The sequence below is a fragment of the Lygodium microphyllum genome, chromosome 10, assembly GCF_053477565.2.
Source record: "Lygodium microphyllum isolate KBCC chromosome 10, Lygodium_microphyllum_v1.1.10, whole genome shotgun sequence".
Classification (NCBI taxonomy): Eukaryota; Viridiplantae; Streptophyta; class Polypodiopsida; order Schizaeales; family Lygodiaceae; genus Lygodium; species Lygodium microphyllum.
In genome coordinates, this window is record NC_141144.1 from 95,222,511 (window position 1) to 95,250,119 (window position 27,609).

The window sequence follows — 27,609 nt, forward strand, 5'->3', positions numbered from 1 at the left end:
CTTTTAAAAGGTTTCATGACTTTGTTACTACACATAAAGGGCTTAAGTTAAAAGCTATAAGAACGGATAATGGGGGCGAGTATATTTCTAATGAGTTCAAAAGGTTTTTTGAGATTCATGGTATTAAGAGGGAGTTGAGAGCCCCTTATAATCTTGCATCAAATGGCGTTGTTGAAAGATATAATTGCACACTTTGTGAGAGAGTCAGATGAATGCTGTCCACAACTAATTTCATGTAGCAGTTTTGGGGAGAGGCTCTTAAAATTGTAGTTTATGTATGCAATCGCTCTTCCAATCATGCATTGGAAAATTGCATTCCCGAAGAGATTTGGACCGGCAAACCTGCTTCATATGACCATTTGCGTGTTTTTGGTTGCGATGCCTTTGTGCGTGTTCTTGTAAATCAAAGGACTAAACTAGACATGAAATCCATCAAGGGCATCTTCATGGGATATGGAGATGAGGGAGAGATAGGTCATAGAGTTTGGCTTCCTCAGGACATGAAGATAGTATGCAATCAAGACGAAGTATTTAATGAGGCAAAGTTGTTGGAAAATGCTACACTTGGTGACCTTGAGAAAAAGAAGGTCAAATTACAACATGAACAACCAGCCATTTAGCAAGCATTAGCTGAAGATTCTATTCCTTCTGATGCTGAAAATGAGCAGTAACCTATTGTGCTACAGCTAGAAGATAATAGACAGCAAATAGATGCACATCATGGAATAGGACAGTAAGAAGAACATGTCGAAAACAGGTTACAACAGCTAGGAAATGTTAAAAATCAGCAACTAGGTGATGATGTGTACACACTTGAGGATTTAGACCCATTGCCTAACAATACAAATCATTGGGTAAGAAGGTCTACACGTGTCAAAAGGCAGCCACAGAGGTTTTAACCATCTTTGAATTGTATTTTATTGATTGATAAAGGTGAGCCTCTGACATTTAGAGAGGCACAGTCATGTGAAAACAAGAGAAAGTGGGAGCTTGCTATGCAGGAAGAGATGAAGTCTTTGTATGCGAATAACACATGGGAGCTTGTACCTTTGCCTAAGGATAGGAAAGCTACCCCTAATAAATGGGTTTATGAGGTGAAATATATTGATGGAAAGCCCAAGTACAAGGCACATTTGGTTGCTAAGGGCTGTACCATAGAAATAGGGAACGCCCGTTCCGGCACTTGGGAACGGATTAACGCGTTCCGAGAGGTTTGAGCCTAGGAAACGCTACCGGAACATTCCAGCCCGTTTCCTGTCCTGTTTCCGCCCGTTCCGAGTGGTTCCCCGGCCGTTCTGTGTTTGGAACGGCCGTTTCAGCAACGGGGCATTAATTTAAAAAAACAGCGTCGATCTAGTTTTGTCTCGCCTCACACCAGTTGGCTCACCTCCAGTCTCTTGCGCCTCTCTTGGCTGCTTGACCCGCCTCCTGTCTCTCGTGCCTCTCTCGACTGCTTGGCCCTCCGTTCCCGTTCCCTAACTTTGGGCGTTTCTGCCGTTGGTAACTATGGGTTGTACACAGAAGGAAGGCATAGACTTCCTGGAGGTTTTTTCATTAGTGGTGAAGATGATTATGCTCTGTGTCTTGTTTGCTCTCATTGCATCTGACATGAGGACATGTATTTTTGAAACCTCACTTAACATGTGGATTAATTTTTAATCACATGGTTAAGTGAATGTTGCACATGTGAGGTGTAACTGGGGTCACAGTAAATTTATGAGCGTGGGACCCAAAGAAATCATGGGATGTCAAAGGCAAAAGTTGCTATAAATTATGCCGCGCAAGTACTTGGTGGTATCTGGTATCAGTTGTTGGCCTAGGTTATTCATTTGGCCATAAGTGTTAGTTGGTGACATAGAGAAGCGGTATCTAATGGTGCTTAACGCCAATCTAGTGGTCAAAGATGGCACAGAGACACTTGGGAGAATGGAAGTTGTCTAGCCAATTAAATTATTGGACAGTTAGATTATTTTTTAAGGTACCAAAATAATTATTAGATTAATTTTCAGTATTTAAAAACTAATTTTTTTTGGAAGGTTGCTCCTTGTAAAAAATGCCGTGTAAGAATGAAAAAACGTCTTTAGAGGCTGGAGAGAGGCATTTTAGTGTATTCATCTTGCAAGAGAGAGGGAGGAGATACTGTTGGTTTGATTTGCAACCATTGGAGGACCTTTTGAGGCAGCTAGGGATAGGAGAAGACCAATCAACAGTAGGTGATAACATCTATAGGCTGTTTGAGTGAGGGTAGCAGCAGTAAATGACTGATTTTCTTCAGTTCTTTGCATCTACAAGTCGTTGAGATAGGCAATAGTAGTAAATGATAGATTTTCTTTAGTTCTTCGGGGAAGAAAGTCTGAATTTTCTCTCTTGTTAGCATTCTCTCTCATCTTCTAGCCTTTCTACAGCCTTGCTCTGAAGATTACAGCATTGAGATCACAAGAGGTTGAGAAATTTCAGATTTCTGTATTGTAAACCCTAACCTATAGTAGAAATTAGGGTTTAGCAGCAGCGTCAGGAAGCGTGCCAATAATTGGAAGATCCAGCACTTGGATTCAATAGGGTTGAAGTTGTTTTCAGTCAAATTCAGGTGGAGGGACCAACAAATCAATGAATTTGGGGGATTTTCCATCTCCATCAAAGTAGATGAAGGCCAATTGACTGCCCAAACAAGGGATAAATTAGATTGAAGGCTTACTAGTCATTTTGGATAGCAAGGGGAGTCGGAATACTGAAAGGGATTGGGAGAATCCCATTGTATATCAACGTATTCTTTAATTAAGTTAAATAAATACCAAAAGGTCCGCTAATTTTGGGGCCAACAGGGTATCCAGTATCCAAGATTATATGATTAAGTGTGCATTTCAATTTTTAAATTTGTTAATTGTTGTAAATAGTGCTTAATCAGGTTATTTACCACCCTATCCAAGGAGGAAGGCTAGTTTTAACATCCTTTGGGTTTAGAGATCAGATGGATGTGTAGATTGCTTTTCTTCATGGTGACCTGGATAAAGAGTTGTACATGCAACAACCCGAAGGTTTTACTATTCTAGGGAAAGAACATTTAGTTTGTAAGTTGAAATGCATCTTATATGGGTTGAAACAAGCCCCTAGACAGTGGTATAAAAAGTTTGATACTTTTATGCTCAGCTGTGGATTTAAACGTAGTCATGCAGATCACTGCTTATACACTAAAAATTATTGTGCTGGTCTTATATGTGGATGACATGCTGATTGCAGGAAAGCATGAGAGTACTTTAAATGCTCTTAAAAGGCAGTTTAGTTCAGCCTTCTCAATGAAAGATTTGGGGGCAGTTGAATATATTTTAGGCATGCGTATTAAAAGAGATAGAGGGCAGCACCTATTGTTTCTCTCACAGGACAAGTACATCTGCAAAGCACCTGACAGGTTTTAATATGGCTGATGCTAAGCCTCTTGGTGTGCCTTTAGCGTCACATACAAAGCTTAGCAAAGCTGAGTGCCCAAAGGATGTTGCAGCTGCTATTGCTATAAAGGGCATACGTTATGCATCAGGTTGTGGTTCTTTGATGTATGCCATGGTTGCAACTCTTCCTGACATTGCTCATGCAATAGGAGTTGTTAGTAGATTCATGTTTAACCTTGGTAAGTCACATTGGAAAGCAGTGAAATGTATCTTTAGATACTTAAAAGGTACACATGAAAAGTGTATATGCTATGGAAAGGGTACACTAAAGTTGTAGGGATTCTGTGATTCGGACATGGTAGATCTTGACTTTAGAAAATCTACCAATAGGTATGCCTTTACTTTGGCTGGTGGGGCTATTTCTTGGTGTTCAAGGTTGCAGAAAATTGTGGCATTGAGTAGTGCAGAGGTTGAATATATTTCCGCCACAGAAGCTTCTAAGGAAACTATTTGGCTAAGGATTTTGGTATTTTTTCTTATATTCCAGTGCTTGGTTGTGATAGCTAGAGTGCTATATGTCTGGCTAAGAATGCCATATTTCATACACGTACCAAACACATAGATGTTGAGTACTACTTCATTCAATAGGTCTTGGATGATGGTCTTGTTACATTGACTAAGGTCAAAACCTAGGATAACCCTGCAAATGTTCTCACTAAGAGTCTCGCAAAGGCTCAGCATGAGCATTGCATCCGATTAGTGGGAGTTGGCTAGCTTAAAGGTACCACTTCAGGCCTTTAAGTGGGAGGTTGTTGGATGTAAAGTCCCTTAATCTCTACGTGTATAAACTTATGGGTGTGAACACTTTGTATGTGAATGACATGCTGATTGTAGGCAGGGATGCTTATGCTTTGGACTCCTTAAAACAAAGCCAACACAGGAGCTTTGATATGAAGGATCTTGGTGAGGCCAATCATATTCTTGGCATATATATACTCAGGGACAGATCGCAAGGTCTTTTCTATTTGTTACAGTATGAGTATGTTACTAAGGTTTTGTAGCGTTTCAATATGGAGGGTGGGAAGCCATTTGTGTATCGTTGCCTCCATACGTGAAACTTAGTACAGATCACAGCTCTACATCTGATGATGGAAAGGTTGAGATCACCAAGATTCCTTATGCTTCAGCTGTTGGTAGCTTGATGTATGCTTCGGTTGCTGCACGTCCTGACATTGTATTTGCGGTGGGAGTGGTTAACAGGTACATGGCATATCCTGGCAAAAAGCATTGGGAAGTAGTGAAGGGTATCATGAGATACCTTAAGGGCATAAAGGACTCGTGCATTTGTTTGGGAAGCAGAAGTCATCTGTTGTTGGCTTCACAGATGCAGACTATGCTAGTCATCCTGTCTGTAGGAAGTCTACTTCAGGATATGTGTTCATGTTCATAGGGGAAGCAGCCTCTTGGATATCTAGGCTGCAGAAGTGTGTTGCATTGTCTACTACAGAGGCAAAGCATGTGGCTGCCACTAAGGCATGCAAGGAGGCTTTATGGCTTTCATGTCTGGTGAGAGAGCTTGGCATTACAAAGGTTTCTATTCTCCATTGTGATAGTCAGAGTGCTATCATGTTAGCACGGAATCTCGTTTTTCATGCAAAGACAAAGGACATACAAGTGACGTATCATTTTATCAAGAATGTACTTGATAGCAAGAGCATTGAGCTTATCGGGGTACATATCGATGATAACCTAGCAGACCTTCTCACGAAGGGTTTTTTAGCAGAGCGGTTTGCTCATTGTTGCTAGTTGATGGGGGTTGGATAGTATATGTATATTTTAGCTTTTTACATACATAGACTTAGTTGATTCTTTTCTCTACCTTCAGGCACTTTGCCTTTAGGTTGGAGGTTATTGGGAATAAAGGGTCACCGTGCCTTTTATGGTGTTCGAGTGTGCACATACCCTTACACGTACTATATATATATTATTACAAACCTAAAGTGGTACTTTGAGATTGTACCCATATCGAGTCTTGTGCTCTCTCTCTCTCTCTCTCTCTCTCTTTGTCTCTCTTACTCTCTACTCTGCACTCACTCTCTTTCACTGTGCAAATCTCAGCATTGTGTATCTCAATTCTCATGCACTTCACTGACTCCAGTCCCCGTGCAGCTAGTGACTCATTGTTGTATGCGACTGTCTTGTGTTTGGTATATGGATTCCATTTCATGAGCATATCTTTGAGTTTTCCCTTTGCAGTGATCTTTTGTTTCCTCTTTTCTCTTGTGATTGCAACAGTCTTCTACGCTTCCATTGTTGCACTCACATTTGATATCCTTATGGTGTGTAGCAACTGATGCATGGTATGCAAAGCCCAATGTATTCAGGTATGGTTGGTAGTATACATAACCCCATATATGGTAGTATTGACATGATGCTTGGGGCACAAAGTGGCATGTATGGTAATGCATTTGCACCCCCTAATGCTTATGGTGCTCAAAGAATGAGTGTTGCTCATGCAAATGCTTCTTATGGTGTTGGTCATGAAATTAATATAGCAAATGTACCCTTTTTACAAAGGCCAGTGTAATAACTTGACTCTAAAAGGGGTAGTAAAGGACTATGATGAGGGTGTAAAAGAGGTGAAGTTTGATGCCTTCACTGGTGCATAAGATAGGTTGAAAGCTTTGAAGGGGAGAGAGTGCGCAATGGAGTGCGAGATATGTTGGATAACAGGGGCACAGCTGAGAGAGATGGAGATCGAGCAGGAGTGAGCGTGAGAGTGTGACGGCTGAAGAGAGTGTGAATAGAGTGAAAGTACGAGTCGATTAGAGTGTACCAACAATGTGTTGGTACACAAAGAACGTAAAGGGTGCGTTCACATGTACAATGTGCGTGTACTATACATGGAGGTTACCGGGCCTTTATATCCCAACAACCTCCCACTTAAAGGTCCAATATGAACCTCTAGCTAACCAACTCCCACTAGTCGAATGCAATGCTCGTGCTGAGCTTTGCTTAGACTTTTAGTGAGAACATTTGCAGGGTTATCTCGTGTTTTAATCTTGGTCAATGTGATTTGACCATCTTCCAGAATCTGTCTGATGAAGTGATATCGCACATCTATATGCTTTGTGTGTGAATGATACATGGCATTCTTAGCCAGATACACAGCACTTTGGCTATCACATCCCAAAACTGTAGTACCCATAGACGTGCTGAGATCATCTGCAAGTCTACTCAACCATATAGCTTCCTTAGAAGCTTCAGTAGCTGATACATATTCAGCTTCATTGGTTCTCAGTGCAACAATGTTTTGCAACCTAGAACACCAAGAAATAGCCCCACCAGACCTGTTGGTGGACCTACGAGTGTCCAAGTCACCTGCCATGTCTGCATCACAATAACCCTGCAAACTAAGTGCACCCTACCCATAGCAAATACTTTTTCTTTGTGTACCCTTAAGGTATCGAAGCCTTGCCTTGTACTTGGGTTTCCCATCAATTGTCTTTACTTTGTACAACCATTTGTTTGGAAGTGGCTTCCTTCCCTTGGGTAGTGATACAAGATCCCAAGTATCATTTGCATATAGAGATTTAATCTCTTCCTGCATAGCTAGCTCCCACTTACTGCTGAACTCACATGACTTGGCCTCTTTGTATGTAAGAGACTCACCCTCATTTGTAAGCATCGCATAATGCAAGGAGGGGTCGAAGCTATGTGGTTGCTTTCTTACATGTGTAGACCTGCGTACCCAATGATCAACATTTTTAGGAATTGGGTCTACATCTGGAGGTATATTATTTTCAGCATTTATTGGCTGCTGTAAGCCATTTTCAGCATGCTGTTCATGCTGTACAGCACCTTCATTTTCATTTCCAGCACTTGCATTTTCATAATCAGCAAGCCTATTTTACTGTCCATGACCTCCTGGTGCTTCTATATGTTGTCCATCATCATTTGGCTCAAAAATAACCGGCTGATCATTAGTTTCAGCCTGTGGTACAGCACCTTGAGGCTCATTTTCTGAAGTAATGGGTGGCTGCAAGCTCTGAAATTTCAAATTTTTCAGATCTTCATTAGAGGCTAAAGTGGCTTTTAGCAATTTTGCCTCATTGAACTTAACATTACGGCTGTGAATAATTTTCTTGGATTGAGGTAACCACACTCTGTAGCCAAATTCATCCTCATCACCATAGCCCCGATGAAAATGCCTTTGGTGGATTTTGGGTCAAGTTTATTCCTGAGCTCATCCCTAACATGCATAAAAGCATCACAGCCAAATATGCGCAAATGGTTATATGAGGCTGATTTTCCAGACCAAACCTCCTCAGGGATGCCATTATTTAAGGACCTGTTTGGAGAGCGGTTGCAAATGTGAACCGTGGTTTTGAGTGCCTCTCCCCAAAATGCATGAGGGAGATTAGCAGTGGATAGCATGCACCGCACTCTTTCACATAAAGTCCTGTTATATATTTCAGCCACCCCATTTGAAGAAGGGCTGTAAGGGGTTGTAAGCTCCCTCTTAATACCATGCAAGTCACAAAAGGACTTGAATTTAGTCGATGTGAACTCACCCCTATTATCAGTTCTCAAGCACTTCAGCTTTCTACTTGTTTGAGTGGTTATAAATGCATGAAAAGTTTTAAAAACAGCAAACACTTCACTTTTATTTTTCAGCAAGTACACCCAAATCTTCTTGGAACAGTCATCTATAAAGGAAACAAAATATGCAGCACCACCCAACGATTTTACGGGCATGCTACATACATCAGAATGCACTAAGTTCAAGACATTGGACTTATGAGAGACACCAGAGTAAAATGATTTTTTAATTTGCTTTCCAAATTGACACTCATTACAAAAGTCAAGTTTAGAGCCTTTTTCATCAACCCTCTTCAGAAAGGTGAGGACATCAAGTCCTTTTTGGCTCATATGGCCTAATCTCTTATGCCATAACTGCAAGTCGCTGCAAATTTCAGCAATTTCAAGAAACTTGCCATTTAAGGCTTTGTAGTGCAAACAATACAAAGTGCCCTTCTTGGTTCCTTTTGCAATGAGCATGGACCCCTTTTTCACTTTCCACAGACCACCACTAAACAGTGTGGTATAGCTATGCAAGTCAAGCTGACCAATAGATAGTAAACTCTTTTTAATGCCAGGCACGTATTTGACATCTTTTAGCACAAGCTCTTGACCATTGTCTAAAGACAAGTGTATTTTGCCAACTCCATCAATGCTGCAAGCATGGTTATTTCCAAGATACACCTTTCCATAACTGCGTGCATTGAACATAGCAAAACACTCCACGCAAGGAGTCACATGGAAAGAGGCACCAGACTCTACAATCCAAGTCTGAGTGACACCATCATCAATTGACAAGAGTGCATCAATCACATCAGCCTTGGTAATTTGGATATCCTGCATGTGACATACAAGGATATTATAATGAGCTGCGCATAATACATTAGCCTCTGTATCTGAAAGCTCCTCTATGACCACACTAGAGGCCACATTGGCCTTTTCTTTGCCTTTGGTTGTTTCCGATGCATCTGTCTTTTCTTCCTTCTTTTTATCTCCTGCATTCTTCTTTCTCTCTTGTTCCTTCTTGTAATATCTACAATCAGGTTTCCTGTGGCCCTTCCGACCAAAGTGATAGCAAGTAATGTCACTCTTATCCTTTCCTTTTCTCTTGCTCCTGTTTCTGTGTCCTGCATTTGCATTTTTCTTTTCAACCTTGCCCTTACATTGTAAGTTGAGTTGCTGCCTTCTCCACTAGACATACGTCTAATTTCTTCATTCAAGATAGAATCGCTCACCCCATCATATGAGAGATTGGGGTTATTGCTGAGTGAAACCACCAAGGTTTCCCACGAGTCCGGTAGTGTCATGATAAAAAAGATTGCCCCCAACTTATCATCAAAGTGCAAATTTGCATCTTTGAGCTGATTTAGAATCCCTGTAAATGCACTCAAGTGCTCAGTTGCAGGGTTTGACTCATCCAATTGCATATTCACCAATTTGCGCATTAAATGTACCCAATTAACAAGTGTGGTGATCTCATGAGTAGTTTTCAGCTTCTCCCATATTGCATAATGTGTGTCTAAACCCTTAATGTCTGTCAGAATGTCATTAGTGACACCCATCTTTATGTAAGCCACAACCTTTTTATTCACTCTAGTCCAATCTGCATCAGACATTAGTGCGGGTTTATCTTCTTGCAAAGCATCCTCACAATCCTTTAGAAACAAAATGCCCTGTATACGGTCTTTCCAAAGGTCGAATCCATGACCATCAAACCATTTAATCTCCATCAAATGCTTGATGTCTGAATTGGAAAAAGTTGCAGCCATTTTATCACGAAAAAAAGAGTAAATGCACTAATCTACAAAAGTACAAGCTGAACCAGCAAAATACACTGTTGTTCTTTCTCAACTAGAAGTAAATTTTTGCTGTTTGTACATAAACCAGCCACCACACGGGCAAAAATGCAGAAATTTACCAAATTCTGCGCAAACCCCCAAATTTTCAAGTTCAAAATTGCATAAATGTCAATCAATCTGACACAGCTGAGCAAAACTTTGCCAATACATGAAAAGCCCAAAATTTTTGGGATCCAATGTCAGGAAATTTTGCTCAAAGGGGCAAAATTTTGACTAATTTGGCAAAATCCCCAAATTAATTTGGGTTACTACTCGCAATGTCTGCTATTTCTGACTCGATAGTCACTGATAGGCATGACAGGCATGAAGCATGTCAAATCTAGGAAAAGCCCCAAATTTCTGGCTCAAATCTTCACAGATCTGAGATCTTTGCTTCCGGTGTGTGAACATCCACCAGGAGTAAGCGGTGACCAAAAAAATGTAGGAGGAAATTTAGATTTTATAGGAAACTGACGTGGGTCGTTAGGTGGATCGTGTGGCTGTTGCGTGGCTTGTTTGCCACGGGTCACGTCGCTGCCCTTTGCTGCCGTCGACCTTTGCCTAGTCCCCACGCCACATGTCGTTGCCCTTCTGTTGCCCAGTCGCCCACTTGGTCACGTCGGTCGTGTCCCGTTTGATGCCCACGTGCCCTACAATGTATGCTACCTCCTACCTTCCAAGGATTAAATTACTTATGAAGAATACACAACATCATGATTGTGATTATTGTCTATTTATTGAGACTGCAAAAAGTCAATTTAGCAAGAAGGTTGCTGGAACTCGACACTATTTGGGTTTGGATCCACAGTGGTTTTCAACATATGCAATAGGATTGGGAACAATGGAGTTCAATATCACAATCGGAGTATTTGTTGGCTTTGACACTCTACTGTCCAGCATAACACTAACTCCATCAGATATTATTGCTACAACTGAAGACAGAACAGTAATTGCGAGGCTACATGGAGATCTTGTGTTCTATACACAATTTCTAGTTTTTCCAAGTGTGTACCTGTCAAAACTAGCTAATTACATGAGACAACTTTTGAATCGATCAGAATGGCTTTTGATTGATAAGCTAAAATATTCCTTCAATGGGCGATTGTGTGATCACATTGGAACATTATACTATGCATTTTGTGATTAGTTAAGTCGATGTACACAAGCCTTCAACAACTGTTTAAGATTTCAAATTCCAGACTATATAGAGGATCATTGTTTGCTGGCTGTTCGTGCAAATTTCGATTTTCAGCTTGCTGTCCTGGCATTTCAGCCTGCAAATCAACATTAGTAGCTTGTTGTCCCGGATGTTCTTGCACATGTAGTGGCTCATCATGGGAAATAGCTGGCTGATCATTTCCAGCATTATTTTCTACATTTACAAGTTCATTTACAGCAGGTATTTGCTGCTATACAGCGGGCACATTTTGCTGTCCAAAAGGTATTTCTTTCCGGAATACAACCCTACGGACATCCTCAGTCTTTTCGGGCTGTTTATGCATGCAATCTTCTCGGAAGATAACATCATTGCTGCGTACTACTTTCCTTTTCTCGAGATCCCACAATCTATATCCCATTTCACCCTCATCACCATATCCTAGAATAATGCATTTACAGGACTTTGGCTTAAGTTTGTTGCGTTTTTCTTTACAAATGTGCACAAAAGCCTCGTAGCCAAACACTTTCAGGTGAGCATATGATGGTGGCTTGTCCAACCACGCTTCTTGGAGAACCCCCCCCCCCCCCCCCCCCCAAAAGACTTGTTTGGTGATCAATTAATTAAGTGTACGGTTGTCATAACAGCCTTTGCCCAAAAACCATGCGGTAATCTAGCATGAGACAACATCGTACAGACCTTATCCTGTATGGTCCGATTCATACACTCTGTAACTTCATTTTGGGGTGGATTATGAGGGGCAGTGAGCTTCCTCTTTATCCCTTTGCTATCACAAAATGCTTGAAAGACCTTGGACACATATTCCCCACCATTGTTAGAGCGAAGATACTTAAGTGTCTTATCAGTTTGATTTTCAGCCAATGCCAATAATTTTTTAAATTTATCAAGCACTTCATCCTTTCTACGAATAGGATAAACCCATATCTTTTGTATAGCATCATTGACAAAGGTGACAAAATATTTCTTTTCCCCTAAAGATAATCCTGGCATCTGACATATATCTGAATGTACTAACTCTAGACGAGAAGATTTCAGCGAAAGAGACTTTTAATGAGATGTCTGTGCATGTTTACCATAAACACAATAATCACATTGCTTAAAATCAGCATAACGAAGACAAGGCAAGTAACCCAAACGAGAAAGCACTTTCATTCCTGTTTGACTCATGTGTCCCAACCAGCCATGCCACAAAGAAACACTTGGCTGCTTGGTCACGGCAACAACATGATCATTCACACTAGATACATGGAGAGGATACAAGGTATCACTTTTACAACCTCTGGCAATCACTCTAGATCCCCTTATAGATCTTCCATTTCCCATCACCAAAGGTGGTATGAAATCCATCATCATCTAGCTGCCCAGTGCTAATCAAGCTCTTCTTGAGCTGAGGTATATACCGTACATGCTGAAGTGTGAAGACAGAGCCATGCTGAAACTGCAACTGCACACTGCCAATACCTGCAGTGTCACATGCATAGTTGTCCCTAAGATGGACAACACCATGTCGACCCCTTGTATAGGTAGAGAATCACTCACATGAGGGGTGACATGAAAGGAAGCACCTGAATCGAGAATCCAGGTATGCATGTTATCATCTGTATGTGTTATTTGCATATAGAGACTCCATCTCTTCCTGTATAGCAAGCTTCCACTTTCTCTTGTTTTCACATGATTGTGCCTCTTTAAATGTCAGAGGCTCACTCTCATTAGTCAACAAAATGCAATCCAAAGATGGCTGAAATCTCTGTGGCTGCCTTCTGACATGTGTAGACCTTCTTACCCAATGATTTATATTATCAGGCAGTGGGCCTACATCTTGAGGAATGTGCACACCATCACCAGGTGGCTGATTTTCAGCATTTTCTTGCTGCTGTAAGGTGTTTTCACTATGTTCTTCTTGCTGTCCTATTTCACCTTGTGCATCTACGTGCTGTCCATGATCTTCTAGCTGTAGCACAATAGGTTGTTGCTCATTTTCAGCATCAAAAGGGACATAACTTTCAGCTAATGGCTGCTGAGTGGCTGGCTGTTCATGCTGAAATTTGACATTCTTTTTGTCAAGATCACCATGTGTAGCATTTTTTAGCAACTTTGCCCTATTAAATACTATGTCTCGGATGCGTACTATTTTCTTGCCTTGAGGAAGCCAAACTCTATAACCCATCTCTCCCTCATCTCCATATCCCATGAAGATGCCCTTGATGGATTTCATGTCTAGTTTAGTCCTTTGGTTTACAAGAACATGCACAAAGGCATCACAACCAAAAACATGCAAATGGTCATATGAAGCAGGTTTGCCGGTCCAAACCTCTTCAGGAATGCAATTTTTCAATGCATGATTGGGAGAGCGATTGCATACATGAACTGCAGTTTTAAGAGCCTCTCCCCAAAACTGCTATATGAAATTAGTTGTGGACAGGATGCATCTGACTCTCTCACAAAGTGTGCGATTATATATTTCAGCCACGCCATTTGATGTAGGATTATAAGGGCCTGTCAACTGCCTCTTAATGCTATGCATCTCACAAAACTTGTTAAATTCATTTGAGACATACTCACCTCCATTATCTATTCTTATGGCTTTCAACTTAAGCCCTTTCTGTGTGGTAACAAAAGCATGAAACTTTTTAAAAGCATCCAATACTTCCTTTTTGCTCTTAAGTACATATACCCATGACTTTCGACTGAAATCATCAATGAAAGTAACAAAGTACCGTGCACCCCCATACAAATTAACAAGCATAGTGCACACATTAGAGTGTACTAAGTCAAGAGCATTAGACTTCTAAACGACACCAGAGTAATGAGGAGACTTCACATGTTTTCCATATGATTAATCATTACAAAATTCGAGACCAGAGCCTTTTACATCAAATGTCCCTAAAGAGGAGAGAACCTGAAGGTCTTTCTGGCTCATATGACCAAGTCTTTTGTGTCAAAGCTCCATCTGTGAATGGACTTCAGCCACAGCCAAGAACTTGCCATATAATGCTTTACAATGTAAGTAATATAAAGTCCCCCATTTGCTGCCTTTAACAATCAACATAGAGCCCTTGTGGGCCTTCCAAGATCTACCACCAAAGGTAGTAAAATACCCTCCAGCATCAAGCTGCCCAATTGATGGTAGACTTTTCTTTATGCCAGGTACAAATCTGACATCGTGGAAAATCAGCCCTTGGCCATTTTCAAGGGCTAAGTGAATGGTGCCAATACCCTCCATCTCACATGCATAGTTATTACCCAAGTAAACCTTGCCTAGGCAACTTGCAGTGTATTTAGAAAATGACTCCAAAGAGGGGGTAATATGAAAAGAGGCACCGCTGTCCACTATCTATGATTGTGACAGCCCATCATGAGCTGAAAGTAAAGCATCAATTACATCCTTTTTGCTGATGTGCATATCACCTGCTGCTGCCATAACGTTTACATCAGCACATGAGGCTGCAACAAGTACCTCTTCAGTGTCAGGAAGCTCTTCAATAACCACACTAGATGCAACATCTGCCTTCGCAACTTCTTTTGAGGAAGAGCTGTCATCATCTTTCTTATCATCCTTCTTTTTCTTACCATGCTGTTTCTTTCTTTCTTGCTCTTTCTTGAAGTACTGGCAAACGGGCTTTTTATGCCCTTTATGCCCACACTGATAGCATGTGACATCTTGCTATTTGCCTTTGCTTTTGCTTCTGCTTTTGCCTTTACCAGCTGCATTACCCCTCTTTTTAGACCTGTCTTTTACATGGTAAGCTGAGCCACTGCTTTCGTCCATAGAAACAGGGAACGCCCGCCCAGGAAACGTTGGCGGAATGTTCTAGCCCGTTCCTTGTCCTGTTTCCGCCCGTTCCGAGCCGTTCCTTGGCCATTCCCTATTTTGCACGGTTGTTTCAACAGCGGGGCATTAAAAAAGAAAAAAAGAAAAAACGTTGATCGCGTCCTATCCCGCCTTGCGCCAGATGGCCCAACTCCCACCTCTCTCGCATGCTTGACCCCTCTCCCGCCTCCCGCCTCTCGCGCCTCTCTTGACTGCCTGGCTGCTCGATTGCCAGACCCGCCTGTTGCAACTCCCACCTCTGCCGCCTGCCTAAAATTGATATATATCTCTAGATGAAATCTAGACTTAAGTGTTGGCTCTCTCTATCTATCTATCTATCTATCTATCTATCTATCTATCTATCTATATAATGCCGTTCCCTCTGTTCCCGTTCCCTAACTTTGGGCGTTCCCCGTTCCTTGTACCTATGCTTTCACCACTAGAATTTCTTTTGATTTCTTCATTAAGGATTGAACCTCTAACACCATCAAAAGTCAAAGTAGGATTGTTGGTAAGTGACACAACCAAAGATTCCCAGCTGTCAGTCAAAGTCATCAATCAGAAAATAGCTTTCAATTTATCATTGAAATCTGCCAAACCAGAGTCATGCAACTGACTCAAAACCCTTGTGAAAGGACTCAAATGCTCAGATGCTGGCTTAGACTCATCCAACTCCATGTTCACAAGTTTACGTATAAGATGCCCTTGATTCACTGGAGTTGTAATTTCATAAGTGTCCTTAAGCTTTTTCCATATAGCATAACCTGTATCAAGATGCTTGATGTCTGTAAGTACATCATCAGACACTGCCATCTTAATGTATGCAATGGCCTTCTTGTTAAGTCTAGCCCAATCCGCATCTGTCATAGCTGTTAGCTTAGTCTCCAAGAGAGCATCTTCACAGTCCTTGAGAAACAAAATGCCTTGCATCCTATCCTTCCACAAGTCAAAGCCAGTGCCATCAAACCTCTTGATTTCAAAGAGGGATTTAGTGTCATTGTTGCTAGAAGCATTTGCAACCATTTTTCAGCAATACACCAGAAATTCAATGCTGCAATTTATGACAGCAAAAATGAGCTGAATATCCCAAATTTTCAGCAAATAATAGTTGACTTTTAGCAGTATGACTGCAATTTCAGCGTACATTAAATGCATACATCACTGCCAGGTAACTCCCACTTCAGCAATATCACCAAAAATATATATGCAACAATCCCAGATTTGCAAATGATCACTAAGACTGCTGCAACACGAATAATCAGCAATACATCAACTCAATGGGAGCTGCCCAACATGTGTACTACATACATATATGCTTGTATCAACTTCTGATACACAAAACACCAAGAAATCTCTGCAATTTCTCAAAAATCGCACAAATGGGAGATAGAAAAATGCTAAAATCACTCTGCTTATGGCAACAAGATTGCTTCAGCAATATTCCCAAAGTGCATTTTACGCATGAACTTTGCCAAAATCCACAAATTTCAGCAAAAGCCCCAAAATTTCACTATCGAATTTGCCCCAGTTGCATTAATACATGTTCTCGAGAGCATAAAACGGGAATATTTAGCAAAATTTCACTAAATTTTGCAAAAGCCCCAAAAGTTTCGGGTCCAAGTGTGCACGAATGTCAGCCAATCTGACTCAACTGAACAAAATTTCACCAATACAGCAAAAGCCCCAAATTTTATGGGTCCAATATTGAGAAATTTTACTCAAATGAGAAAAAATTCACTAAATTTGGCGAAATCCCCAATTTAAATGTGCACAATGTCTGCAATTTCTGACGCAGATGCCTCAATTATGCATACACAGCACCAAATTTGGAAAAGCCCCAAATTTCTAGGCATAAATCTGCACAAATCTGAGCACTGTGCTTGTGTGCGCGAACCCTCGTCAGCGAGCAATGGGCCTGCTTGCAAAAATTAATGTAAAATTGACAAAAATTGCTGATAACGTGACGAAACACCAGCTGTTGACTAGCCGCCTGTCCGGCGTGAGCTGTTGCCTGTTGTTTGTGACTGCCCCTGCTGTCGTTGACCTGCTGGAATTGGCGAAAACTGCTGCATTGACCAGAATTAGCCGTCGCCTGCAAAAATGAGTCTGCATGTGTTGTCGCCTAGTTGGGAACTGTCGATTGTCTGTCCTGGCAACATACGTGTGTCAAAATAGCGACGACTTGACTTGTATTGGCCTGCAAAGGCTGTGCGTGACCTGTCTGGTGACAGTTTGAGCAAAAACGAGCTTGAAGTATTGTTGCCTGTCTCGTACATCCTTCTTCTTGACTAGCAGAGATGATGACTTGTTGATTTCTTGCGAGCGAAGCGTTGGCGATGTCTGGCACAAGCTTCGGGAAATGCGCACACTTTAGCCACAGCTCTGATACTAATTTGAAGGGGAGAGAGTGCGCAATGGAGTGTGAGATAGAGGTGCGAGTAACAGAGTTGAGAGTTAGAGAGAGTGAACGCAGAGATAGGTGTACCGGATTGTGATGGTACACAAAGAATGAAAGAATGTATTTATATGTTAGGGTACAATAAAGGTGTGTTCACACACGTATGACTATATACACAGAGACGAAGGGACTTTACACCCAAAAATAGTTGCATAATGTAGAGAATTAAGGGCTGTAAGTAAATGCTTGTTTATCAACATGAGGGCCATATAGGAAAGGACTGTTCCAGTAGGTAGCAAGTTGGAAAGTTTGAAAATCAGGGAGATCCTAAGGGAAAAAAGCCCAAAACATCAATTAGTTTGGTGCCCGATGTGGTTAATGATCAGCCCTATGATGATGTACTGAGTAATGCAGTGCATGGGGGAAAATCTGAGATTAGCATGTATTGATCTTCTTTGATAATGGGGCACGAGCTATCTTTATCTCTACAAACATGGTAGCCCTAGAGAGGATGAGATGGGACCCATGGGAGAAGTTGGTATGGCACGCAAGGGCTATGCATGCAAATTGGTTGGCAGTGTACAATGTTTCAACAAGGGATAAAGAAATGTAGGTTATGCTTTTTCTATTGGGAGAAGAGTATGTTGAAGTATACAAAATAACGATTCAAACCACAATTTTAACAAGAGCATAATGAGCTATGCCATCAATGGAGGGATCCACCAAGTGAAGCGTTCACTTTGGTAGCAAAGGACAAACTCATAAACTTCTAGAGATTGGTTCATGCACATGAGGACAAATTGTAGTCATTGAACATACTTAATCTCACACTTCGTTTCTTCTAAACTTTCATAGTTAGATTTTTATATTGGGCACTAAAACACTAAACCTAGGACAACTACAGTTTCCCTCCATCTTTCAGGAGCGGCTCCTCATAAATTTCTCCTGCCATGCTAGTGGCGGTTTTTCCGGGAAGTTTTGATGTTTGACTTTAAGAAATTTGTTTCAAGGTATAGATCCCTTGGATCTATTTGAATATCCCCATTTAAATTCATTTTTATATTTCTCTTCTCCAATTGATTAAAATTAATTCGTTTTATTTATTTGATTAACAACAAACATTCAAATCAAAACATCTAACGTTCTAAAAACCCATAATTTTAATTCCTTGTAACGTTTTCCCACTCCCTACTGCAATTCCATCGTTGCTTTTTAGTGTTTAAATACTTAATTCGTTTTGCGAGTATAACATCCTTTCTTTCTTCTTCTTTACTAAATACAAATCAGGATAAAAACAGGCACTCTTCCTTGCAATCATCAGATAATCATTTTTTAATTCGAACAAAATATAGATCACACCGCTCATTGGAAAGCTTCGCTTGCACATTTAGGGATACATGGACAATGATGAGTTTTTCATTGCACTGCTTGAAGGTTGTGATGTCTTGCTTGGTATGCCTTGGTGCCATCATGTGCATGCAGTGATTGATTTTACAGGCTAAAGTGTTCACTATTTAGCATAAGGGAAAGACCCATACTTTGGATGTAAAATTGAAAGGGGAATCTGTCCTTGTTGTATTGACTATTGCCATTTCTAAAGTAATGAAAAATCACATTTTAGTATACTTGATTTTCACTAAGGATGAGGTTGATAATGAAAATGTTAGGAGTATGTCTTAAGCTAGAAAAGAGTCGCATGTTATTTTTGAAAATATATGTTGATTGCTTTTCTCAATCACTTCCAAGGAAGCTATCGCTTGAAAGGTCAGAAGATCATGACATATAGATATTATCCTTGGAAGTGGCCCTCCTAATAAGCCCCTTCCTACAAGGTAAATGCAGCCCAGCAAGAGGAGTTAATGATTCAAGTGAATGAGCTGTTAAGAAAAGGGCTGATTCAGCCCAACTCATCTCCCTTTTGTTCTCTAGTGCTTTTGGTTTATCAAACGGGTGGATCATGGCATATATACATTGACTATTGTACTTTGAATAAAATCACAAGAAGGAATTTGTTCTTGATTCATTGGATCGATGATCTTATGGATAGATTGCAAGGGGCAGCCATATTCAGCCATATTGATTTAAAATTGGGTATTACCGAATTCGCATTAGACCGGAGGATGTTTATAAGACAACTTTTAGGACATCTTTTGGTTTGTATGAGTTTCTTATCATGCCTTTTGGACTTATGAATGCTCTTGCCATATTTAATCGGATGATGGATCATATCTTCAAGCCATATGGGGAACTTGTGGGCACTTTTTTTTCTGACACGATTGTCTATTCAAAGAATGAGGTGGAGCATAGGTAGCATTTGGATATTGTGTTTAATGAGTTACATAAATATAGGAGAGTAGAGCTTCTTGTAATAATAAGATCATCCATATATAAGATGAGCAAAACACACTTGTCACCCTCAACCTTGAAGTACAGGCTGGGGTCATGGGCTGATCGATAGAAGCCACTCTATAGAAAGGAGTTATCAATCCTGTGGTACTAAGCATGAGGAGCTTGATTCAAGCCGTAGAGGGCATTCTGCAATCTATAGACATGGTCCTCCTTTCCTTGTACAAGAAAACCTGGAGGTTGAGAAACATAAATCTCCTCCTCAAGGACACCATTCAAGAAGGCAAACTTTATGTCCATCTAATAAATAGGCTAGCAGTGGTGGGCTGCAAGAGCCAAAATAAGTTGAATAGTAGACATCTGAGCCGTAGGTGCAAAAGTCTCAAAATAGTACAAACTTGCCCTTTGAGCAAAACCCTTGGCAACAAGCCTAGGTTGGAATATCACATGCTTGTTCACCTCAAGTTTTTATGTCATTGGGTTGTAGAGTCGATAGCCCTTTGTGGTAGTGCTGTAACTTGTGAAGACGAGTTTTTTGGACTTTGAGTCAAGCTTTGTGTCTTTTCCTTCTTTTGTCCACATGGAGAAATGCATCATATCTAAAGTTACGGAAGTGAGATATGGAGGGCTTTCAACCAAAGAAAGCCTCCTATGGAGTCATGTCCTGTAAGGCAGAAGTCGGGGAACAGGTGTGGATGTGAGCCGCAATAGCTATTGCCTCACCTCAAAGGAAATAAGGAAGACTGCGATGCTCCAACATTGATCGGGCCATCTCTAGCATGATCTGAGTTGCACGCTCCACCACACCATTCTCTGAAGGTGTGTTTGGTGGAGTATACTTCACCCAAATGTCCTAATTGTTGCAAAATTGAGAAAAGAGGTTAGAAGTAAACTCTTCACTATGATTTGCTTGTACACCATAAACTTAAATTAGTTTGTGTCTCCACAAACACCTTTCACTCGTTGACATTGGAGTATGCCTTGCTCTTGTACTCTAGAAAATAAAACCACACATAATAACTAAAGTTGTCTACAATCAACATCAGATACTTGGTCTTCCCAAGGGAGGCCATGTCCATAGGTCCACAAAGGTTAGTGTGAACCAACTCAAGTGGGATATAGAAGCCCTCCTAGTGGTAGCGTGGGGATGTGGCTACCTATGTTGCTTGCCTCTCAAACAGCTAGGGCACAAAGTATGAATAGGAGGGAAGTTAGGAAGTCCTTCCACCATCTTCTTGTGAGAAGCCAGTCGTATAGCGTCAAAATTGAGATGACCATAATGAGCATGCCAAAGCAGCCCAAGCTCATGGGAAGATCTTGCGGCCAAGGTTGTGAGCATGTAAAGCCCATCCTCCTAGGATCTTGTTCAAAGAATGGCACCTGTAGAAGCATCCTCCATTGTTACCACATCCTATGTAAATATCATATGGGTACTGAGTCGCCCATCATGCTCCAAGACAAGCAATGAAAGCTCCTCCCATAAGAGCGTCTCATGGATGCTCGACGTGATAAGTTTGGTGTAGAAGATATTGAATGGAGGAGATGGCAATTGAGTCAAAAGGATCATAGCTATGCCTTTAGAGGATATCGCTCGATCGAGAGAGCCAAGCTCACCTCTCATGTCCTCCATCTTCAAGATGTGCTCCTTCATAGAGGAGGAATCATCAAGACTAAGCATCCACAATTTCTTCTTAGGGGAAATCTTGTGGGCAAACGTCTTGTGGTGATACAAGGACACAAGCTTCTTCCACACTTCCACCGCAGCCTTTAATCTTTGAACATGGACAAGGACAGAATGCTGCAAACTCATAAAGAGAAAAGATCGGGCTTGAGAGTTGAGCCAATCCCCCCACAAGGCTGCACAATCCATAGAAGTCCCATCTGTTGGATTCTCCTTAGGATGAGGGATGGATTTGAAACAAGAGCCCAAAGATCAAAGCTGTTGAGTATGCACTCCACCTCACACGACCACAACAAACCATTGAGTTTGTCTTCTTTGGTTAATAAAGATAAGACTTACACTTGCACTGAGGAAATCAAGGACGGAATCTTCAGTAAGGACGGAGCCTTATGTGAAAGATGAATGTAAAAGGGATGGGTGTGAATGGGGGACTCCTTTCGTTGACTATAATCGTGATAATTGCGTCTCCGCTTAGAAGCGTGTCTAGCAAGAAGCTCCTTCTCTGAGTCATCAAAGCTTGTGAACTGGTGAGATATCCTTGATCTTGCAATCACCCAGAAATTTCCGTTTTGAATTCGGGGGCAAGGCATTTCAAGCTTGCTTGGCAGACCTATCTCGTTGAAGTTAGCACAACACCAAAACCTTCCACGAATTGAGTCCTCAAGTATGGGACAATGCTCCAAATTTACTTGGAACTCGAGCCATCTCCCAGTTCCACTGCGCAAGCACCTTGCATCACTAGACAAGTAGTCACCCCACCTCAGGAAGTACACCACAACATGACAGGTACCTAGATTGCTTGAAGACCCTTGCTTGAAGACCCATTGACACTCGGTGGCCTTCATCTACCTCTTCCTATGAACTTCCCTACCTTCGGATAGCTGGAAAGGTAGTAGGCACTCAGCTAAAGAGACTATAGATGCGTCGTTTGTCAAGGAAAAGTTGTCGCCTACAACAAGATGCTATCATTTACACTAGGAAGCTATCGCTTGTACCAAGATGTGGTCACTTGCAAATCGCAAATTTGTGTTTTTTGCAAAACACAGAAAGTTGGGCCATCTAATGACTCGGCAAAGTTGCTTCGTCTCTTGAAGCACCTGCATAGGCTATAAATGTAGGTTGAAAATCTGTGTTTCAAAGATTTGGGCTGCTCCTTTGTGTGAAAACCTGCTCTTTTGCTAGAAATTTCTAGACTGTATCCTCACTTAGGTGATAATACCATGTGAGAGTATGCAATGGAAGAAGAAATACGAATATAGGGAGAACGAGAGAGAGAGAAAGAGAGGAAGCAGAGGATGAAGGAAGAATACTACAGTGACAGAAGAAGAATGCTGAGATTGATTAGTTCTTGCACACAGCCCAAAGCATCAGTGAGGGTACCAGATGAGGCTGATGATGATGGCGACACCAAGTACGGATAGCCGGAGTGTGCACCTACAAAAGGAAGAATGAAGATTGAAGAGTGTGTGTGTCTGCCAAGTGGGGGGGGGGACTATAAATGCCAAATCACCAATAAATTGGCTGATTTGTTGTTGTAGGGGTCATAAATGTTGGCCGACCAGCATTTAATGTTGGTCGTTGAAGAAAAAATGCCATAAAAATAAGAGTGACCTTGGAAACAAATTTGAGATGACAATGACCATGTTGGACAACTATAGGCAGAATATGAAAAGCAGTAACTGGGCTAGGAATGCACACAAGAAGTTGACAAATAAAGAAAATGCACCTAAATTACCAGAGCTCCTATGTCTCCATCAGACTCTGATAGGAGCTCACAACCCAGGCTGTTATAACTAACATAGGCATGCTAACAAAAACATGGGAGAGAGAGCACCCTTGTGTGTAACCAGCCTTCCTCCTTGGAGAGGGTGGTAATTTTCTGATTAAGCACTTAATTACAACAATTAGCAATTGAATATAAATTGAAATGCACAATTTACCTTAATACTCTTGGACAATAGACACCCGATTGGCCCCCAAAATTGGCGCCCCTTTTGGTATTTCTTTAACTTTAGTTGCTAAAGGATTGAGTACAAGGTAGGTTCAGAACGTACGTACGGATCGTTACCGTACGGTACGTACTGATCGTACGTTTTGTGTACGTATGGAACATAAAAAACGTGATCATTTTTTTCATGTAAAATTTGGGGCCCAAAACGTGATGTGTCTAACAATTTCTGCATCGCTTGGTTATTTGTGGATTTTCCTAGGCAAATTGAGACAAAAGCCCCAAACGTGTTCATTGTTTCAGTGTTTGCAGGTTATGTGAGCTACAGGAGGCGCCAGCGTGCACAGACCAGGTACGTCTCGTCTCTCTCTGTCTCTCTCTCTCTGCGCTCTCTCTCTCTCTCTGTGGGCTCACATTCATGCATGTTGGAGCCTCTCTCTCTCTCTCTCTCGTAATGGACTCTCTTCTCTCTCTCTCTCTCTCTCTCTCTCTCTCTCGCATGTGCACGTGCACGCTCGCTCGCGTTGATTCTTGTGCACGCGCGCGCACATATTTACTGATGTTTTTCTCTCTTATCTTGCTCCAGGAGCCATCATGCCGAAACCAGTCAATCCATATTGGAAGGAGTATACCAATATACTCCATATCATCAACACTCCCGGGCAAGTTGGTTCAAGTAGTCGCAGGTGGTCATGCAAATTCTGCAATTTCACATTGATCAGTACAATTACGCGTGTGGTGAAGCATTTGACAGGCATCAATTGAACAAACAACTGTAGCGCGTGCAAGAAGGTGCCAAAAGCTGTCCGAGAGAAGTTGATTGCTGAGAACTTCCCAGCAATGGGGGCAGCAGCAAAAGGCCAAGGATCCTAGAAAACACAAGACGCCTTGCACGATACTCTCATTGGGGAGTTTGGTGATCCTCCTACACAGGTAGAGGAGAGTTTTGTGTCTCAGCCCGTTGCCTCAGAGCAGCCATCTGCTAGTAGGAAGAGGGCTCGTGTCATGCAGGAGGAGGAGGAGGAGGAGGAGGAGGAAGGTTCTAATGATGTGCATGTGCCTAGGCAAACCACCTTGCCTTCACGTGTGCATTCTCAGTCTTGGGTGAGAGAGCGTCAGAAGGTGGCTAAGATGGAGATTTTTCTCGCGCTCTCATTGAGTGCAATATCAGTTTCAATGTCTCAAGGACTGAGCAGTGGAAGAGGATGGTTAGGGCCATTGCCCAAGTGGGTGCTAGTGCTACAGATTCATGGTGTGGGCTGGATTACAAACAAATGCGCACCACCGCACTTGACGAGCAAAAGGCCTTAATAGATAAGGCATTGGTCCCAGTGAAAGCTGGCTGGCAGCAGTTTGGATGCACCATCATCTCTGATGGATGGAGTGATATACGCAGGCGGCACATCATAAATATACTTGTCTCCTCTTGTCTTGGTACTTACTTCTTGCGCGCTGTAGATGCAGGGAAGGCAGGAGAGAAGATCACAGGTGAGTTTATCTATGGGCATATTCGTACATCCATCATGGAGATTGGTAAAGAGAATGTGGTCCAAGTTGTTACAGATAATGCATCCAATTGCAAGGCAATGGGAAAAATGGTGAAGGCGGAGTTCCCACACATTGTGTGGACTCCATGTGCAGCCCATTGTCTAGACTTGCTTATGGAGGATATAGGCAAACTACCTTGGGTGCAGCCCATAGTTTTAGATGCTACTAGGATGACCACATTCTTTCGAAAGAAGCATCAGACTTTAGCCATCTTTCCTAGCCACAGTAATCTAGATATGGTGCGGCCCTCCAAGACCAGATTTGCATACATGTTTTTGGTGTTGCAAAAGCTCTTCAAGCTTAGGGATCCACTTTTGCAGACAGTTGTGGACCCAAAGTGGAGGGACATGTCTCATGCACAAAAAGAGGCGACCAAAGCCATTCAAAGGCGTATCCTAGATGAGTCTTTTTGGACAGAGGTGCAGGATTTGACAGTGGCTTTGCAGCCCTGTATGTGATGCTAGGAGTCATGGACATGGAGGGCTCCACATTGGGTCTGGTTTATCACCTCTTCATGCAAATGAAGAGCCATGTCACAGCATGCCAAGCCTTGTCCTAGTAGCGGTAAGTACTAGATTTTGTTATTGTACTTCTTTATGGCTGCTTGCATATGCTATTTACTTATTATTAAATTTTAATGCATAGGCTATATAGTACAGCACATGCATTGGCCTTGCAATGTGTCTAAACTTTGATATTGTTGATTTTTGCAGTCGAGATGATATCTTGACTCTTGTAGAGAGTCGGTGGAAGTTTATGAGTCGTCCCATTCATGGGATGGCTGCTTTACTCCATCCTTTCTACAAGACCCCAGGCTTGTTCCATGAGCAGCATCTTATGCAACTGAAAGACAAGTTCATCGCACGTATCTTTGACAAGGAGGAGCAGCTTCAAATAGATGCAGAGATGTGTAGCTTCATGAATAACTTGGGACCATCATTTTCACGGGTGGTGGCATTGCATTCGGAGGCTATTAGTCTTCCTCACATGGTGGCAGAGTTATGGTCGGCAAGGTCTTCCACGTCTGACTTATTTGGCTCTACGTATCCTGTCACAGGTAACTCACTCTCTGTGCTCTCTCTCTCTCTCTTTCACTCTCTCAAGTGTAGCAATGGCAATTATCAAGCCAATGACACCTGCAAATGTAGGATTGCTCCAGCGGATGCTTGTGAGCGCAATTGGAGTGCTTATTCTTTGATTCATACAAAGATCCGGAATCGCCTTAGCACTTCTCAATTGGAGAAGTTAGTGTATTGCAGGGCCAATATGAGGCTTGTGCGCGCCTACCATGCCTTGGGGACACCCAAGCAGGTTCGAACTAGTAGCTATTTACATGTTTGAAATATTATATCTCTACATTAGTATTTAAAATTTACATTATTGTTCAATGTTAACAAATGTATGCTATGTTGCCATCTTGAACAGGCTGATCCCTCACGTACAAAGCTGGTGGCTGATCCGAATCATCTGATCACAGATGAGGACCAGCATATTAGGGACGATCAGGAGGAGATTTTGCGTATGCTTCATAGAGAGATGGAGGAGGTGGATAGGCGTGTGACGAGGTCACACGCACGTGCTTATAGCATTCCACTACGTGAGCAAGCTGCAAATCCAGAGAATGCTCGACGGAAAGGCATTCACAGAGGGAAGCTACCCATTCGGACTCCTCGGCGACGTGCGAATGAGGCAGTTCGTCTCATTCACACTGAGGAGGAGGAGGATCTAGGTGATGCAGTCCAGGCTACAGGCCATGTGATGGTAGAGCCAGAGTTTGATGACGATGGCAATGTCGTGGTGGATGGAGACATGCTCTCTTCAGCCTTATCATCGTCCTCTTCTGATCATGAGTTTTGCTAGAGCCTAAGCAGTGGACTGTGGGCACTAGTGACTACAGTCAGATCTAAAAATTTTGAATTTTCATATATTTCAGTTGGGTGTTTTTATTTATGACATATGTATGCTCTATTAGGAGCCATCTTAACTTGACATTTGTCACCTTGGTGGATTGTTCCTAACTTCCTTGTTAGCAATTGTACGTTGTTTGATGCAGTGTACTGTGTTATGTTTTGGCTTTATCATGTAGACTTCCTCAATGTTAGTTTGATAGTCTCAAATTTTAGTTTTCACTATTCAGTTTTATGCACGTGTTAAATGTTTAATGCTTAAAGGTTTTAATTGTGATGTGACATGGTCATAAGTACTAAGTAGGGAATGTATATATCTTTATGCTTAATGTACAGTGGGAAACACCCTAAAATATCCTCTTGTTTATTATTTTTTTACAAAGGTATGTATTTTTACATACATAAAAAATTTATCCACACAGAACGACGTATAGTACGTATCTATACGTGCCATACATTACGTATGGAACCACCTTGATTGAGTACAAGTTGAGATTCCGCAATCTCCTTTGTTGATCCAAAAGCCCCTTGCTGTACATACAATCAACAAGCAATTTGGGCAATTGCCCCTTGATTTTCACCTAGGAATTGCACAAATGGAACCACCAATTGGCCAAATGTTGTCCCAATTCAAATGGATGACTTGGCATCTAAAATCCTTGTCAATTCCATGAATTTCAGGTATTGATTTCAGTGTACAATGCCTTCTCTTGTTGGCACGGGTACCAAGGTGGCTTGTAAACCCTAGTTTTTGCAAAAATTTAGGGTTTCCAGCAAAGATCTCTTTGTTGTCTACCAAATTTGGCTAAGATTTGCTTAAAATGGTTGAGATCCCTTGAGAATGGGTTGGAGGTGTGAGAAAGCCAAAATGAGAGAGAAATCTGATTTTCTTTTGCAAGAAAACCCTAATTTCTACCTGCTCCTTGCTCCAGCCTGCATTTAATATAATCACCTACTGCCAAACACCTCCAAAATGCTTTCACCTGATCAA

General features: G+C 41.7%; 1 protein-coding gene and 1 pseudogene across 1 annotated transcript in view; both read left to right on the forward strand.

The window, feature by feature from the left end:
- PAT2 (protein affected trafficking 2) overlaps nucleotides 1-27,609 on the forward strand; it is a 98,757-nt gene that overhangs the window by 16,618 nt on the left and 54,530 nt on the right. The window lies entirely within an intron of this gene.
- On the forward strand, nucleotides 23,758-26,440 carry LOC148030306 (uncharacterized; annotated as a pseudogene).